This window comes from Centropristis striata, chromosome 3, assembly GCF_030273125.1.
Source record: "Centropristis striata isolate RG_2023a ecotype Rhode Island chromosome 3, C.striata_1.0, whole genome shotgun sequence".
Taxonomy (NCBI): domain Eukaryota; kingdom Metazoa; phylum Chordata; class Actinopteri; order Perciformes; family Serranidae; genus Centropristis; species Centropristis striata.
Window position 1 is genome coordinate 18,739,249 of NC_081519.1, and position 15,749 is coordinate 18,754,997.

At 43.0% G+C, this 15,749-nt stretch overlaps 1 protein-coding gene across 2 annotated transcripts in view; it reads left to right on the forward strand.

Annotated features, from left to right (window-relative positions):
- Window positions 1-1,303: 1,303 nt before the first annotated feature.
- ndrg3a (ndrg family member 3a) overlaps window positions 1,304-15,749 on the forward strand; it is a 37,190-nt gene continuing 22,744 nt past the window's right edge. For both annotated transcript variants that reach the window (XM_059329071.1, XM_059329072.1), the window contains exon 1: window positions 1,304-1,441. The gene's annotated coding sequence lies outside the window, so the exon portion shown is untranslated. The remainder of the gene's footprint in view (window positions 1,442-15,749) is intronic.

Consider the following 15,749-nt stretch of genomic DNA (forward strand, 5'->3'; position numbering starts at 1 on the left):
CGAGTTGCCACTGAGCAAGGCATTCCTCTACGTGAGAGCTGCTCATGATCCCAGAAGAGCCATGGTTGAATTGGGTAGCTGCAGCTTGGAGAACTGTATAACCGAGAGGGACTTTTCTGATGGGAAAAACGCCCAAAAAAAGAGATTGCGTGCATACTTTAATGTAATGTGTTTTTATTACATAGCCGATTTGTGCGGTTATATAATCAGATAGAAACTTGATGGGAATTCTAATCGGTTAATCTCCAAAATTTGAGCCAGCATCATGTGGTGATAGATCAGAGGAAATGAAATATCGCCCACGGAGAACTTCTACAATGTCAACGTGCTCTTGATTTTACGAGCATTGGACATTTACCAATGATTAAAAAAAAGACAAACACCCTTGATATATAATTAAATAAAATGTAATTATCTCATCTCTTATCAAAGTGGGCGTTTTACTTTCCAGGCATGCGCTGTCTGCCTTTTATTTTAAGACTGAAGCAGCTCTGGCTCATAGCCGAAATAAAGTTGATTTCCAGCATAAATCGTAATATAAGCTTGTGAAATTAAACCTCTGAAGTCCAGGAGATTTTGGTTCAAATTTGTCAACTTCCTATGCATTCTGTCTGTTTAGCGTCTTTCAGTCTGTCCTTACATCACATGCATGGCTCCTTTTTCTCGAATCAAACTTGGCTATCAGTCAGATTTTTCATTTTATTTTAATTAAAGTATAAAGCTGCCAGGAACCGAAAATACAAACAAAAGACACAGGTGTCTATGGAAATGTACCATTTTTAAAAAACATTTATACACACAAAAACAGCAGAAAAAATAATAGAGAATAAAACTGCTAAACAGTCTATTTGCATAAAAATTAAAAATAGTAATAGTTTTCATTGTAGAAAGAAAGTTCACATTTTAAAAATGGTCTAGAAACATAAATGGCGCACTGTGAAAACTCCTATGATTGCACTTTCAACTGGCTTCCTCAGCTTGTCTACATATCATATATAAATAAAGTAATTACTGTAAATAAAACGTTTATTTTCAATAAATAGATGGACTCCAGAGGGTTAAATGTATTTAACTTGCCAGCTGTAAAGTCTGCATTTTGTGTCACCGTGCCTTGGGATTGGAGTCTCGTCCTTATTATTTTGGAGCAAAGTGAGACCTCCTGTCCCCTCCTCTTGTCTTTGGTGTGCACTGCCTCCGCCCATTGGCTCCTCCTCCTGTCTGTGGTGAGCACCACCTCCTCCCATTGGCTCCTCCGCGGTGTCTGCGACGCAGCGTGTAGTTCCGCCCAGAGTCACAGCGAAATACTAGTTGAGGCAGAGGAAGCGGCAGCAGCAGCGGCGTGTACTGTATACCTAAATATCCACACTGCCGTTGATATTCAACCGTATACCCGGAGAGGAATTAACTGGAAGCCACCGGACACTTATTTTTTACCGACGAGGTAAGTCTTACATCCGTGTTTTTTCCGTAGCATTCTCCCGGTTACCATTTACAGATGTGCCCGATGCCACAGGAGATTATCTCCGCTCGCTGGATTTCCCAACCTGTTCACGTTGCTGTCCAGATATCGACTCGTTTGTAACAGAAATTGGGACAGCAGTAAAAAGAACAACGAACCGTGATTGTACGTTGCAAAAACACGTTCAAAACATCGGGAAAACTAGCGCCAGTTACTTAAATGAGCGCGAGCGAAGCGGTTTAGTTAGAACAACTGCAGCTCAATTGAATTGAGTTCATTGCTGCTCCTCTCAACAGTAATGCGACACAACCGCTTTTTTCACTCCGTTTTTTCATTTTGTCACAGCAGTACGTCTTTGTATTAGTTTGTTTTCGGTTACATTGCGTACCTGCTAAATAATAACTTAGGTTTTAGCTACATTTAACCAATTGAGGCCTGTCACGATGCGTTACATCGTAAATTGTCGAGCTAAAACAACTGAAGAAATGTGAACAGAATAGCTTGAAGACTTTAATACAGTGATACTATTCGAACTTAATACATAAAATCCCTGTCGAAATACGTGTTATCTGTATATTCAAGAGATGACAGGTTTGGGTTATAAACTACATATTCAGTATTATAATTTTAAAAAGCTGCGGTTATAGGTTTTGAAGAGGAATATGAAATGCTATTTGGGATTTCATTTTTAATCGGAGTTTGAACAGGAACAGGACACCTTCAACGCGAGCTGCAAATCCCCAAGCTAGGTGTTGAATGTGTGGCTCTCTCAAGGTGTCACTGAACTGTGGATGTAAGTCTCTATTCTGCACATTTTATCAAACACTGTCCAAGTCTAGACTGGGAACATCCATCATCATATCAATCAGACCAGTCACAATGATGTAGCTGCAGGTGTGTTACACCATTTAGACCCCACATGATGGATGGCAATGTCACTAGTGGCCATGCGAAGGTCACACAGGTGTAAAGTGTAAAGAGAGTGGGCATCAGGTGTTCCCCCTTATCTAAAAATAACTATGGTCATCTTGGGATGTATTTTAGAAAAAGGACATTGTGTTCTACAGTTTCCCAGTTAAATTATCAGGAACAATGTGGATATTACAGTAATCATAGTGGTAGGAGATTTTAAAAAATACCATGTAGTAAAAGGTCATTATAACATCTGCATTACGTACACAATGTGTATATATTTAAGCCGTAATTCTCATATCTGATAGTTTAAATTTGTTTACAGTTTCATGCTGCTGGTGTCAAATTCAGGTGTTCTATCTCCCACAATGCCCTCAACTGTGTCACATGACCAGAAAGGCTTGATTACTGCTTACACAACAAGCAACCACCAGGCATTTGTTGTCACATGAAACAATGTTGTAAAAGGCTGGAAAAACCAATAGGTAGAACGCACACAATGAACAGCAAAGCTTCTTTCTGCAAGTTGATCTGTATCAGTCTTTTGTTTTCAAAGCAAGAGAAAGAGCAGATGGTGGGTAGTTAAAGGTTTATTGCCATATCGTTGGAAGTAGAACACTCCTGGTTGATTATTACAGTGAAAACCTACTGCCTAACTAATGGGTGGGCCCAAAGTTGTTAATTAAGCCGCACATTCTACTTGAAATCTCAAGGAAATGTGTTCACCATGCCTCTTTAGGATCTCATTGTTAGCCACCATTTTTGGACAATTTAAAACATGTTTATGTGCATTACTACCAACACTTTTTTAAAGGGGTCAAATTTTTTATATTCTCAACTGTGGAGGAATTCCACCTTCCATTGGTGCTCAGAGAAACTTGCCATTACATTGAAAGTAAAAACTAAGTCAGCATAATGCAGCAGGACTTTACTTCAAATTACATTAATTATGGAAGTGAATGATGTTCATTTTTTTCAATATGTCCACATTAAAGAACGGCACCATTAATGCGCCTTTCAGCATGGATTACAATTTATACGTAATTTACTACAGGGATTACAGAGTACATAAAAAGTGAGAAGTGCTCTTGTGTGGAAGAGGATTTCCTACAGTAATAGCAGGGATGAATGTCAGGGAATAACGCTTACTGGAAAGATGGAGACAGTAATTAAGCCACTGTGCTGACAGTTAGTCTGCCGTGTTCAGTCTCACCTCAGCATTACTGTGTCTTCTGGTTTGCCAGCCCTGCAGGGCAAAACAAAACCTGTGCCAGACATGGACATTTACTGGCACCTCTCCTTCATCATTTGAATTACCTGAGGTATTTGAAGAATAAAGGAAAGCTCTGGAGAGCTCTGGTGCTGCTGTTGTTTTTTGTAACCCAACTGCACCTGTAATTTAAGCTGTAGCAGGCAGAGTTACAGCCATTGCTTTTGCACAGCAGCTTCAAGCTTTCAGAACAAAACAGCTGATGCATACACGCCTCAATTCCAGGTTAACTTCTTAAATTCCCTTTGACCCCAGCTGAATAGGATATGCAGATTTGTTTTTTGTTTTGTTTTTGCTTACCTTCCTGCTATCTCACCAGGCTATATGATATAAGGTATTCTTTGTGTTTCTGTGTGCACCTCTTTTCCTTATTAAACATAAAAATACAACCATACACCTTTTGAAATCAAGTTAATCTCTTCCACCACATTAAGGATAGCCCTATTATTATGTTGTTAACTCCTCTAAAACACACACTTCTTTCAATCTCCACAGAAACAAAATAAAACTCACCAAATCCATTTTGGTGCGTCTTTCCACCGTTCCAACAACCACCAACTCTGGTTTGGGCAATTTAAACGCCTAATGAACTTAGTATAAGGTGAGGAACTCCATGAATTTTGCAAAATAAAATGACAAAAATTGCCCTAAAACGGCTCAATTTGTGTTAACTTGCTCACCTTTATCATGGGGGCTAAACCGAAATTACTCCCATACAGGGACAGAGTTGTTATCTTATCTGTTGTTATCGCTGTTTTTTTTAATTTTTAATAGTTTTGTAAATCGCTATCTTTCTCAGCTCAGCTGCTTGTTTCACCTGTAGATACTGACCTCTGGTGGCATGTGCTGTGCACTACACATCACCCAGTATTGTAATACTATACGAGTCTAATGCAGACCGCTATCCCATCTTTCCTTGCTCTGCCAATCTTTACTGCAGAGATAGAATTGAGGACAAATATACTTATAGCAAACAAATAAAACACCAGAGACAGTCAGAAGATGGCTTGTCTGCAGTAGCAGGGTCCACACATTTTTCAGACACTCTTATCTGTTGGATCACACCCCTACTGGAGAGAGGGCTCTGTCTGTCTCCATTTTCTTCATCAGCATCAGCAATAAAATCAGCAGGTGGTGATGAGGAGAGGCAGAGCACAGGTGGTAAGCTTGTTGATCCAAAGTATTGGATTCAAGCCAAGCTGGACCTCTGGATGCCCTGGACTGTCCTTCAGTGCTTAACCTGCACAAATTACATGACATTAACCCCCGGCTTCCCCTTTCATTTAGGTTTCCTGAAGGTTGTCATTGATGCCTTCATCCAAACTATAGCTCTTCTTTAATCCTTCAAGTAAGATAAACTATTTCCCCTCTGACAAATCTCATGATATTCAGATATTCAGTTTTCACTAATATGCAGCACACCGCTTTATTTACAGTGTCTCATGATAGGCTGAATGCAGCACGAATAATTTCATACTTGGTTTGCTTTTATGGTCTAGGGAATATCGAGGAAAGTTAAATGCTTTAGTGGTGGTTATTGTGACGGAGCAAATGGCAGATACAGTGCTCACAGCCCCGCAGGCTATGTTCATACTAGAAGATACGCAAAGTCCCAATCATCAAATGCTCAAATTTCTCTTAGACAGAGCACATCCCTCCCTGGGGAGCATGCGCGTGTGTGAGTCGTGACTCGTACATGTTGCATGTCTATATATACTGGCGACACATATGAGGAATATAAATTACTGTCTGTGCATTTTTATGGTTCTTTTAATGTCCTTTGCTGCACTGAATACTAATTGGTATCATGAGAGTTAAGTGGAAGCTATGCTGGTTTCTAAGGAATTCCACGTTGCATTGGTTGTTGTGATGAGGAGAGAATAACTTTATGTAAATTATGGTGAAAAAGGTCATTCGATTTCAGCGGCACCCCCAGCAGAGCTGAGGACGGCTCAGGGGAGGTGGGGGCATGGTTGCCAAGGACACCGCGGACCTCTGAGGCGAGCATTGACAAGGGAAGGTGCCAGAGGAACCACCTCTGTGTTTCTGTGGGAGATTGAGTTGTCAGTAATCAGTCATTGTGACAGCCAAGCTGACCACATGGATAACTCTATTAGCAGAGGCTGTTCCTGTGAGGCAGCAGACCTCTTCACACTGATTCATACACTGAAACGCACCAAGACATGTTCTGATTCCAAGGCCTTAGTGAATTCAAGAGGTCTTTACTATCTCTGGGCACACAGGCTCCCATGTCTCTGTGTCGTGTTAATATTTTATGGGAGTGGTTCTGAAGTTTCCACCCAGTTTGTTGAACTGATTCTATGGGTGTGTGTGTGTGATCCTGCATATGTGTGAGCTAGTGGCCGGGCTTCACAGATGGTCTAGCTGCTGCCTCCACAGCTGCCCTCCGGCCACTCTGACCGCACTCAACAGATCATGCTGAGCCTCCAGAAGAACTCCACTGTTTTGGAAACTCTGCCTGCCCACATCAGCCAGCTGGGACACAGGACACACACACACACTCACACGCACGTACCATCCCTCTTGCACTTTGTCTTTCTCTGTGCTGTCTGCACAAGTGAGCATGGCAGAGGAAATCCCTACAGACTGGGCAGCAGCTAGCCTAGCGTAGCAGAGTAGGGGCAGGTACTCTGTTAGCAGCACTGAGTACAGGTCCGACAGGCCCGGCCATTCAGTCTTATTTATAGCCAGATACCAGGAGAGACTCATTCAGCTGGGCTCACACCTCTCTGACCCATCACAAGAGATTTGTCGAGACTCATCCGTCTCTTGACGCCCCCTGAGTAGTAGTGATATGTTTTTATTCTTTTACCCCATCCTCCTTGCATGCCTTGCTTTTCTAAGGCCTGTCTATGCTAGTGTGTATTGATTTATTGATGATGTGTGTCATGTAGCTATAGCTATCTAAATTGCTGCCTGTATTGCCATCCTCTTATTAGTCTATTTATCATCGTTTGAAATGGTCTGCTGTGCCAGTGCCTTACAGGGTATTATGTGGAGTCAAAAGAGAGATGAAAAACATAATTTGTGTGTGTGTGTGTGCGTGCGTGCGTGCGTGCGTGCGTGTGTGTACTTATGTGTGTGTGTCAGGCACAGAAGGAATACATTGTCATTGTTCACACTTGTAATGCAGAGGTATTAGTGGCTTTCCAAAGCTGAATGATGTGACCCTAAACATTCATCAATTGCATAATTTTGTTTCTCCCTTCTGATATCTTTGTCCTGTTCAAAACCAGATGTACAGTTGTGGGTCTGTCACACCCACACAGGTTAGACCACTGCTCAGATTGAAGTTATGTGGAGCTATGCGGTTAATAACCTGAGGTCACCATGAACTATAAAAAAATGGTTGTGCTGGTGGTGGCATCTAGCCAACCAAGCTAGCTAGCTAGGACTAGTGTTAACTGATAATTTGGGGTTTTTTCAGCTCTCAAATCCATTCTGTGCATGAGCTGGCTCCAAAAAAACAAGATGGTGTGAACCGGAAGTGGCAGTCTCTGTGCTTTAAAACTGTAGTCTACAAGCCAGTGGGTGGCTATGACCACATCTTTTATACAGTCAATGGCTAGATGTCCTCAATCTGTGGAATGATCAGGTAGATGTCAATCAAACAGGCTCCATGAATGCCCACATAGTCCTCAAAAAGATCTAAATAGTTAGCATGAGTAAAAACTTATTGTGGAGGACCATGGGTGTGAACCATTTGTTGGTAAAACAAACATTGGATAACAATTGCATTATGACTAAATTTAGGGCAAATTTCAGTAAATTGTCCTTCTGTGTGGAGTTTTTATGTTCTCTCTGTGTCAGCGTGGGTCCTCTCCAGGTCCTCCGGCTTTCTCCCACAGTCCAAAAACATGCAGCTTAGGCTAATTGGTGACTCTAAATTTCCTGTAAGAGTGAATGAGAGCGTGAATGTTTGTCTTTCTCTATCATAGACTGTATGAATAATGGACGTAGTCACCGTGACATACTGGTTTGTGGACTGCCTGTTTTAGGCATCGAGTTCAGCATTACACTTTCCGGCAACTTTTTTGACACGTTGCAGCGCATTGCTTTGCTTCTCCTGTTGATTGCTTGACTTGTTAGTGACCTGTCAATCAAAGGTTGCCACGCCCCAAGTCATCATACAATTATTTATCTTCTATTTTCTTCTAAATAGGGCCATTATTTATACTATTAACATCAAATTGTCTTAAAGATTTTTTTACTAGCAATTGAGACCATAGTGTTGTCTTTAAAAAAAAAAGTAATAAATCAAGAGAAGTTTTCTCATTTTGTATTGAGATGAATGGACACAAACGCTTCTGCAGCCGCCGCCAGCGCCCCCTGTTGGAACTTTTGGTAGAATGCAGCTTAAGGCACTGGTTTGCCTCACTGCTCAGACCTGGAGGTTGCCGCCTGGTCTCTGTGTCACTGACTCAAAAGACTCCCTTAACATTGATGTGCAGATACGTACAGTAATCATTTCTTATACATGGATGGGATATAGTACAATGTACTGAGCAGGGAGGAACATGGGAGGACTGACTCACATCCTAGCTGCTCTCACATACACACATGCTCAAGCCTTACATATTATACACATACAAAATTCATAACTTCCATGCACACTTCACTGTCTGACACAGGACTAATGGATAAATTGAGTTTCCAGTTTGCTGGTCTGAAATGTCACTTCACCAGTGGAAAATATTGCCGTTGTTCCCTGGGGCTATATTGGTGCAGTAAATTTAGCTTGCAGCTGGAAGTTATGACAAATAATTTTCCGAATCAAAGCACTGTATTTAGGAAGCCACTCTGTCCGCAGAGACTGTCACTGTGTACGTTCTCATGTGAGAGGTGAGGCATGCTGATGATGCCAATAGATATGTGGTTATAAATCAATACAGCCAGATGATGCTCTTTAATCTCATAAGACCATTAAGAGATAAAGTGGCCCCTCAAGGAATAATGCAATTCTTTAAAAGCCCTCTGAGAGTAATGAGAAGGGTCTTGCACTCAGTGGCTTTGCAGGATTAGTACATGAGTGTATATACAGTTTGTGCTACTGTGGGTGTACATATACGTGCTTTCAGTTGTCTGAGACTGTGTGTGTCTGTGTCTGTTTACATGGGTGTCTGTTTGAGTGCAACACAGGCTGTCCCCAATCCTGTGTGAGTAATAGAGGTCAGTGTTTGGGTGTGTGTAGAGAGGGGGCCCCCCTTTTTGGCAGGCAGATCAGTGCGGTGGCTGCTGTGCCAGTGAGTATCTTTGCTGATGAACCAGGCTTTTCATCACAGACGCACAGAAAAATTAAAGTGACGGAAAATCAGTTTAGGATTTCCTCTGTTAAAAAGATGTACTTGTACGGCTCATTACACACATGTTTAGAAAATAACAAGGATTTGTAGTGAATATCATGGCCCAGAAGACAAGGTCATGAGTCTCCTCCCATGCACATATGCCATAAGATGCGTGTGTGTGTGTGTGTCTCATGCTTTCACAACAGCACCTGCAATATTGTCCCTTTGTGTGTAGTATCCCATGTCCCATCCAAGTACAATCTCTACAACATTTTTATCACTCTCGGCTGGCCAGAGGCTCAGGATATTAATGTGGTAGTGACTGAGTCAGTCTGTCTTCAGATTCCGTTTCTAAAGTGGGGATGAGTCAATTATAGTAATGCAGTATTTAGCATTTATTAGACCTTTTTAATCTTGGAAGGATCAAAAAAGGAGGTCAGTGTTTGAGGAGGAAGATTTGTTTCTCTTATTATCCGTCTTAAAATAGCCTCTCTGGCAGATCAAGGTGCTTGTCTTACATTTCCTTTTGTCTCTGCACCCAATAAGCCATTGTTTTTGTGTCCAGTGGTCACGTGCATGTACCTGTGTGTATACATCCATTATGTGAATGTACACAGGAGGAGGATCATGTCTCAAAGCAACCTAATCCAGTGTTTTCAGTTTGGTTTCCAAAGTGGAGGTGGGTGTTGTTCTGCATTTTGAGCTGGGATATTGGATAAGAATAGACTATTTCGGTAGAGCCATGACAGAAAAAGACATCAGAGAAATGTCTCATCATAGTTTTTGTTATATTGTGGAAAGAAGAAGGAAAAAAAGATCTGTCAGCTTGTGTCAAGAGACTCATATCAGCTGTAAGGAGGATGATGGAGCCTCAGGAGAGCAAGCTGTCATTTAATTAAGTAGACGTGAAGCATGGGGAGCTGTGCACGAGTGTGCACACATGCGAGTGTGTGCTCTCCGTCGCTGTGCTCATTCAGCTGTGTGTGTTTTCTGACAGTATCAGCAGGAGCTGTTCTGTGCTATAGGTCAAGTTTTCCATGATGGAGAACAAAAGTGCAAACTGTAGATCAGATTCCCTCCCTGGTCTTATCCCTTGTCTCCAGAATAGAACAGAAGAGAATTCAACTATCGTGGTTGTTATCACTCAGGTTGTTATTTACCTGACGAGTGGAGGGGGCTAAAAATCACCAAACAAATGGATTTTCCTCTTCTAATTCTTGCCCGGGTTAGAGCAATAATCTGGAACTGAGCCTTGTCACAGTCCATTAACTTTCCTCTGGTGGGATTGCTGCTTTTGCAGACTGAAAACTGTAAACACAGGTTTGGCCTGGTTACAAAATGTTGGATGGGAAATAAATTTCTAGTGACGTTCCGGAAGATGGAAAAGTCTCCCAGTCTAAGAGGAAGGCGTAACCACACTGGTGACTGTGCCGGGACAAGTTGTTTTCACAAGTTTGTAGCCCTGACAGCAAAACACTCATGCACATGAAGAAGGGAGGACATTGAAGTAGGGCTGTCTGAATGGCTGGCAGGCGGGTAGTATCTCTGGAATTTGTGCTGGCCTATTTTCTGTTATGATGTAAAGCCTGGTGAAGTGCTGAGTGAAGACTGAGGCTCCAGTCGAGGACAGACATGCTTATGTTCCTCTGTGATAGGCACTGTCATTAGAATAATTTGGCTCCCACAGAAAGCAGACAGGCAGATGACACTACTTCCTCTTGCTGAAATTGAATTTGTAATTTGCTGTGACCCAAATCAAGGGCTGGATCTTTTGATTGACACAGGCCTCGAAGCCTGTCCTTCAAAGGCTTTGAAGACCTCACTGAACCTGTTCCTTTGCTCTATGGGAGATGGTCTAAAATGATGCGGAAATTATTGTTCATGTGGATGGGCTTTTGTAACACAATAAAGTTTACCCACAAAGGATTTAAAAAAGTTAGTAAACCAGTGTAACGATTAACCAATCCCCAGTCCCCATGGGTGGGACTAATATCATTTTAAAGCTGTTATTAAGCCTTGTCAAGCAGTATGTTTTCACAGATTGTATGTCTTCTTAATATCATCTGACATTGTAGTTTGTTTTTGCTTCGGTCCCGTGGATGTCGAGCACACCAAGTTTAGTTCTAGTGGCTGAGGGGCCGTCAAAACATCTTCAAAGTTTTTATTCTGTCAGCACTGTCTGTCTCTTTACTGGTCATCTCTGTGTGCCTGTCATTCGGCATGAGCATGACAGCATAGAATGTGTCTTTCCTTCGGGGAGAAATTGGAGAGGACAGGCTATTTGTCGAATCAGAGCTGCGTGTGTGTGTTCCAGGACTGGGCTCACTGACTAATCACAGCCGAGTTAGTTCAATTTTACAGTTACATTAAAGGCTTTGCTGTAGCATACTGTGTTGCTACTGTTGTGGTCGTAAAATAGTGAACAAATTGTTTTGAATGTCACACAAAATCCCTTGTTTTCGCTTTCTGAATTAAATCAGTTCCATTTAAAAATATTTGGAAAGTCCAGAAGAGCAGCACAATGTAATTATTTTATCCTCGTTCAAGTTAGCATGGGGCTAAACCGATGGAAAAAGGTTTGAGTGGGGCAACGTCATACTGAAGATTAAAACTTTGTAACAAGTTTACAATTATGTCTGCTATCAGGCAACTGCTTTCAAGCAGACAATCCACAAAAAAAACATCCTTTAAGTGGAGCCTGATCAGCATCACGGGACAGTCTGAAGTCTGACGTAAATATTATAAATAGATGTTTTTGAACACACAAAGGCAGACATTCACAATTATTGTAAATGCTCTGTTAACTCTTTAAATTAATATTTCTAGCTGGAATAAAAATGGCTAAACAGGCTACACCTGTCCTGGTCTCAGCTACGTTTCTTTGAGTCAGAGCCAATGCACCAGAAGCAGCACGTTTGTATTTTTCTACATCGAAAATCAAGCAACAGCCCCTTTTTGTAACACTTTGTACATTTTTTGTTTTACGTGGCATGTTAAGTTGAATAGATAAATCTTTGCTGTAAACCTGTCTCCACTGCAGAGGGAGACAATGTGTTGACAGTTAAGGATTTCTGCTTGATGTCACCATGGCAGTATGCCTGATGGCTGAGTCAGGGACTCCATAGAGAGCAAGAGGTAGGTTAATATGAGGTCACAGTGCCATGGTGGTATTCACCCTGGTCAACCTGAAGCAGTCAAAGGTCAGAGTCAAAGCACGGCCATGACGCGAATAATGATGACAACGAGTGAATCGGAAGTCATGGTTGCCATGGTGACAGGAGGAAAGAGGCGTAATTGAAGGGGCTAAAGGGAGGGTCAGTATCACAGCTGGGCTCTCAGTCGTCCATCATGCAGCCTGCCTAGACTTCCTGACGGCCCAAGGTGAGATGGAGATGGATAGACAAAGACGGGGAGAGAGTGCACAGAGTGGAGGAGGAGGAAAAGGTGGGAGGGAGGGAGGAGAAGGGGATGTGTTCATCGATCACTTGGCGCCGTCTGCTGACATGGCAGCTACAGGACTCCTTTGTGTTGGCAGAGACACCATATATCTACTGTAGGTGTTTTGGCACACAAGTCTTTGTCCACACATGCATGCATTCATTCTGCCACCTGCACCTCAGCATTAGGGTGAAGGCATGTCCTCTTCTCGGATGCTGTGTGTGAGGTAGGTAGCAAGTGCTCGCCAACATGAGGAGAGAGGGAGGGGTGCTAAATAAGTTACTTGTTTATTAAACTGACACCCTCCAACATGTCTTTGCTGTAAGTAATTGTGTCAGAAGTAAACTAGCCTGTCTCCCAGAGGTGGCGCAGACACAAGGCTATACTATAGTGAAGGCTGACCTTTGCTGTGTACAAAGGGCCTCATGTGGTTTTCCTCTGACAGATTTGTTTCTGCTGCTGTTTCACCCAGCACAGCCTCCTCGTCCCTCGCTGCGTGGCATGATATTTAGCGCTGAGATGTGGCCCTGCTGGCAGATAACACGCCGTGCAGGGAAATGGACTTGAAGAACTGATGAGGGAAATCATGTGTGAGAGCCAGCATGAAATACGTGTGTTACTCATCTGTGGGCGGAAGAGCTGAGTAAAACAGAATCTGATGTCAGGGAAACCATTTGTGAGAGCGATCCGACACAACAGACAGTCATGCTGTCGAGGCTAGAGGGACTTGTTCGACATCATCAGCTCCCACAATCCCTCGTCCACATTAATGGTATGGTGTGAATATGGGACAAACCCCGCTGCACAGATTGCAAATGGAATTTCCCATCCTGTCATCTGGGACTATTTTTCCTCATCTTCTTTTCCAATTACGCTAAGCTTTGCTGTCATATCTTGGCGGTCTGCATGGCTCATTTGAGTCCCTGTGATTGTCGGGGGTAAACGCTGCTGAAAGCACATGTTTGGAGCTTCTCTTTATTCTCATTTCTACCACTATCTATTCCCCTTGTTTCCTTGCCTCACATCTGTCCCTTGGGGTTAGCCCAGCTTAGAATAAACATCGGCAACCAGCTTTGTCTCTATGGCAACAGCTGCGCATGCTGAACGGTACAGCAGGCATGGAGTAGGTAGGAAAGGGTGGTCGTGGTGATGGTGCATGATGTTAAACGGGATCTAGTGTTATTTCAGGTGATTTGGTGGGAGGTTAAGAGGGTCTGAGATCTGCCTGAGCCCCCAGGAGACATGTCTTCCTCTCAGGTGGAAATCAAAGGGAGAAGCACAGAGTGATGGTGGGTGAGTAATGGCAGTTAGTTCCCCGGGTAACCCAGTATAAGGGGTCAGTGGGGTTGGGCTGTGAAAGCCACCCAGTCAGTCTGTCAGTTGGTTTAAGCTCACCCTGACCCCGTCTCCCTTAACACCTTGATTACCCGGCTAGCCTGTTTACAATTAAAGCAGCTTTTGCCTCCACCCCACTTTCTGTGACAGCCTGAGGAAGTGTTGGATTGATCCGGCCAATACGCTCAATCCGCTCAAGCATGCAGAGTATTTGTTTTTCTTTTTTCCTTGTTCACTTGTCTAAATATTATTTAGTTCCACCATTGAGCCGGATTTGTCAGCAGGGATTTTGCCGGGCATGTTTTCACTCCCCATGCTGATGGCTGAGTACTTCTAACACTCAGTGTTTCTACAATTTTTTCTCTGACTGTTTTATGTAATTTGAGGATTGTGCTCAGTTGTACCCATCTGCCTCCCTGGTTGTTTCCAAGCAAGGTGCAATCTGTTGCCAGAGCAGGACGACCCCTGACCCCATTCATGCGTCAACAGGCAGCTGTCTGTTCAGACCTTTGTCAGGCAATCAGGGGATAAAACTGCTGGTAACACAGATATGGCCTGACGTCATCATTTCTGGTACCTCCCGCTGTTCGTTCACTCCTAGAGTCGTCTCTAACCAACCCTGAAGGTTATCTGATACCAGCATCTCAAGGGCGTTTCAGGGGATTGGCTTTACTTCAGGAAGTGATTATAACCACTCCTCCTATTGGCTCGTCCTCTGCTCAGTTGCATTTGTCCTCACTTCTTGTTATTCTTATGTGCATCTGTTCTGATAAATGTGATCTTTATGCATCAAGGCTGTTTGTGGTGTGGTGCAGGCTGATTTGGCTTTGTCTTCCAGTAAGCATTGACCTAGAAGAAGCAGACACTCCATCTGCTGTTATGTGCAACACGAGCCACTGTCCTGGGCAGCGCCATGTAATTCAATACCACTTCCTGTCCTCACCTTGTGCAAACAGGCAAGGCCGAAGAGGTACCATTTCAGGGAAAGTAGGGGGAGGGGGACACTTTTGTGTCAGTGTTCTTGTACAGTAATTATGTGCAGGGACGACCGGCTGGCTTCAAGGGGAAAACAAATGAGGTGGGCTTTAGAGCTTCTTGTTAAACCTGCGCTGAGCCATCTTTGTGTGTGTGCATGTTTGCACACCACCTGTGTTGACTAGAAGTGTGACCTTTCCTGGAGAACTGATAGAGAGAATGCCCTCTATCCCCTTTACCAGCCAGCTCTTTTATCAGCATATCACAGATTGCCAGTGTCGAGTGAAGAAGACAAGTTAGCATAAAATAACAAAGATAGTGTCAGGGCTGCACTTGTGACTCAACCACCCTGCTGTCACCTCCCTCAATCCAATACCAACCGATCAGTGTCAGATGAGTAGTTGTGTTGCCATTAACTGCAATGAGTACTGAATGGGTTAGTCAATTAATCATTTAACAAGGACAACTACTCCCTGTTTCCTATTTTCTCTGTCTGTTTTAAACTATTGACTATATGTCCTTCCAGACTTTGAGATATTGTTTGTGATGGGCATATTTCACTAAATTCTGACATTTTAGTCTAAACCACTGATTCTCAATAATTTTTTCTGTCATGCCCCCTTTTCGAAGCTGGAGGAAATCATTCCCACACAACCAGAAAGAGCAGATTTCATTTTTATCAATCACTAGTGCAGTGCCTGCCCAGAACGGGCCTCTTCGGATCCCACAGATTGTTTGGCCTCCTGGATTGCTGATTGCAGCCCTTTCTCTCTCTCTTGAGAACCGCTCATCCAAACAATCCAAACAAAACAACAGTGCTTCCTTGGGTCCTAAACAATACACCTGCCATGACATAGGCGCGTCCCCTAGCAGTGCTAGAGCATATCTGTTATTTACAAACCGCTAGCTATTTGAAGCCAGGTTATTTCCAAGAAAAGCATTCATTCTGAATGTTGCATCTCAATGCTGATGCTTAAAATGTTTGAGTTTTCGTAACATCTCCAGCCTTTCTTTCATCATCATGGGTTTATCCCATTTTTAATACACTTCACCG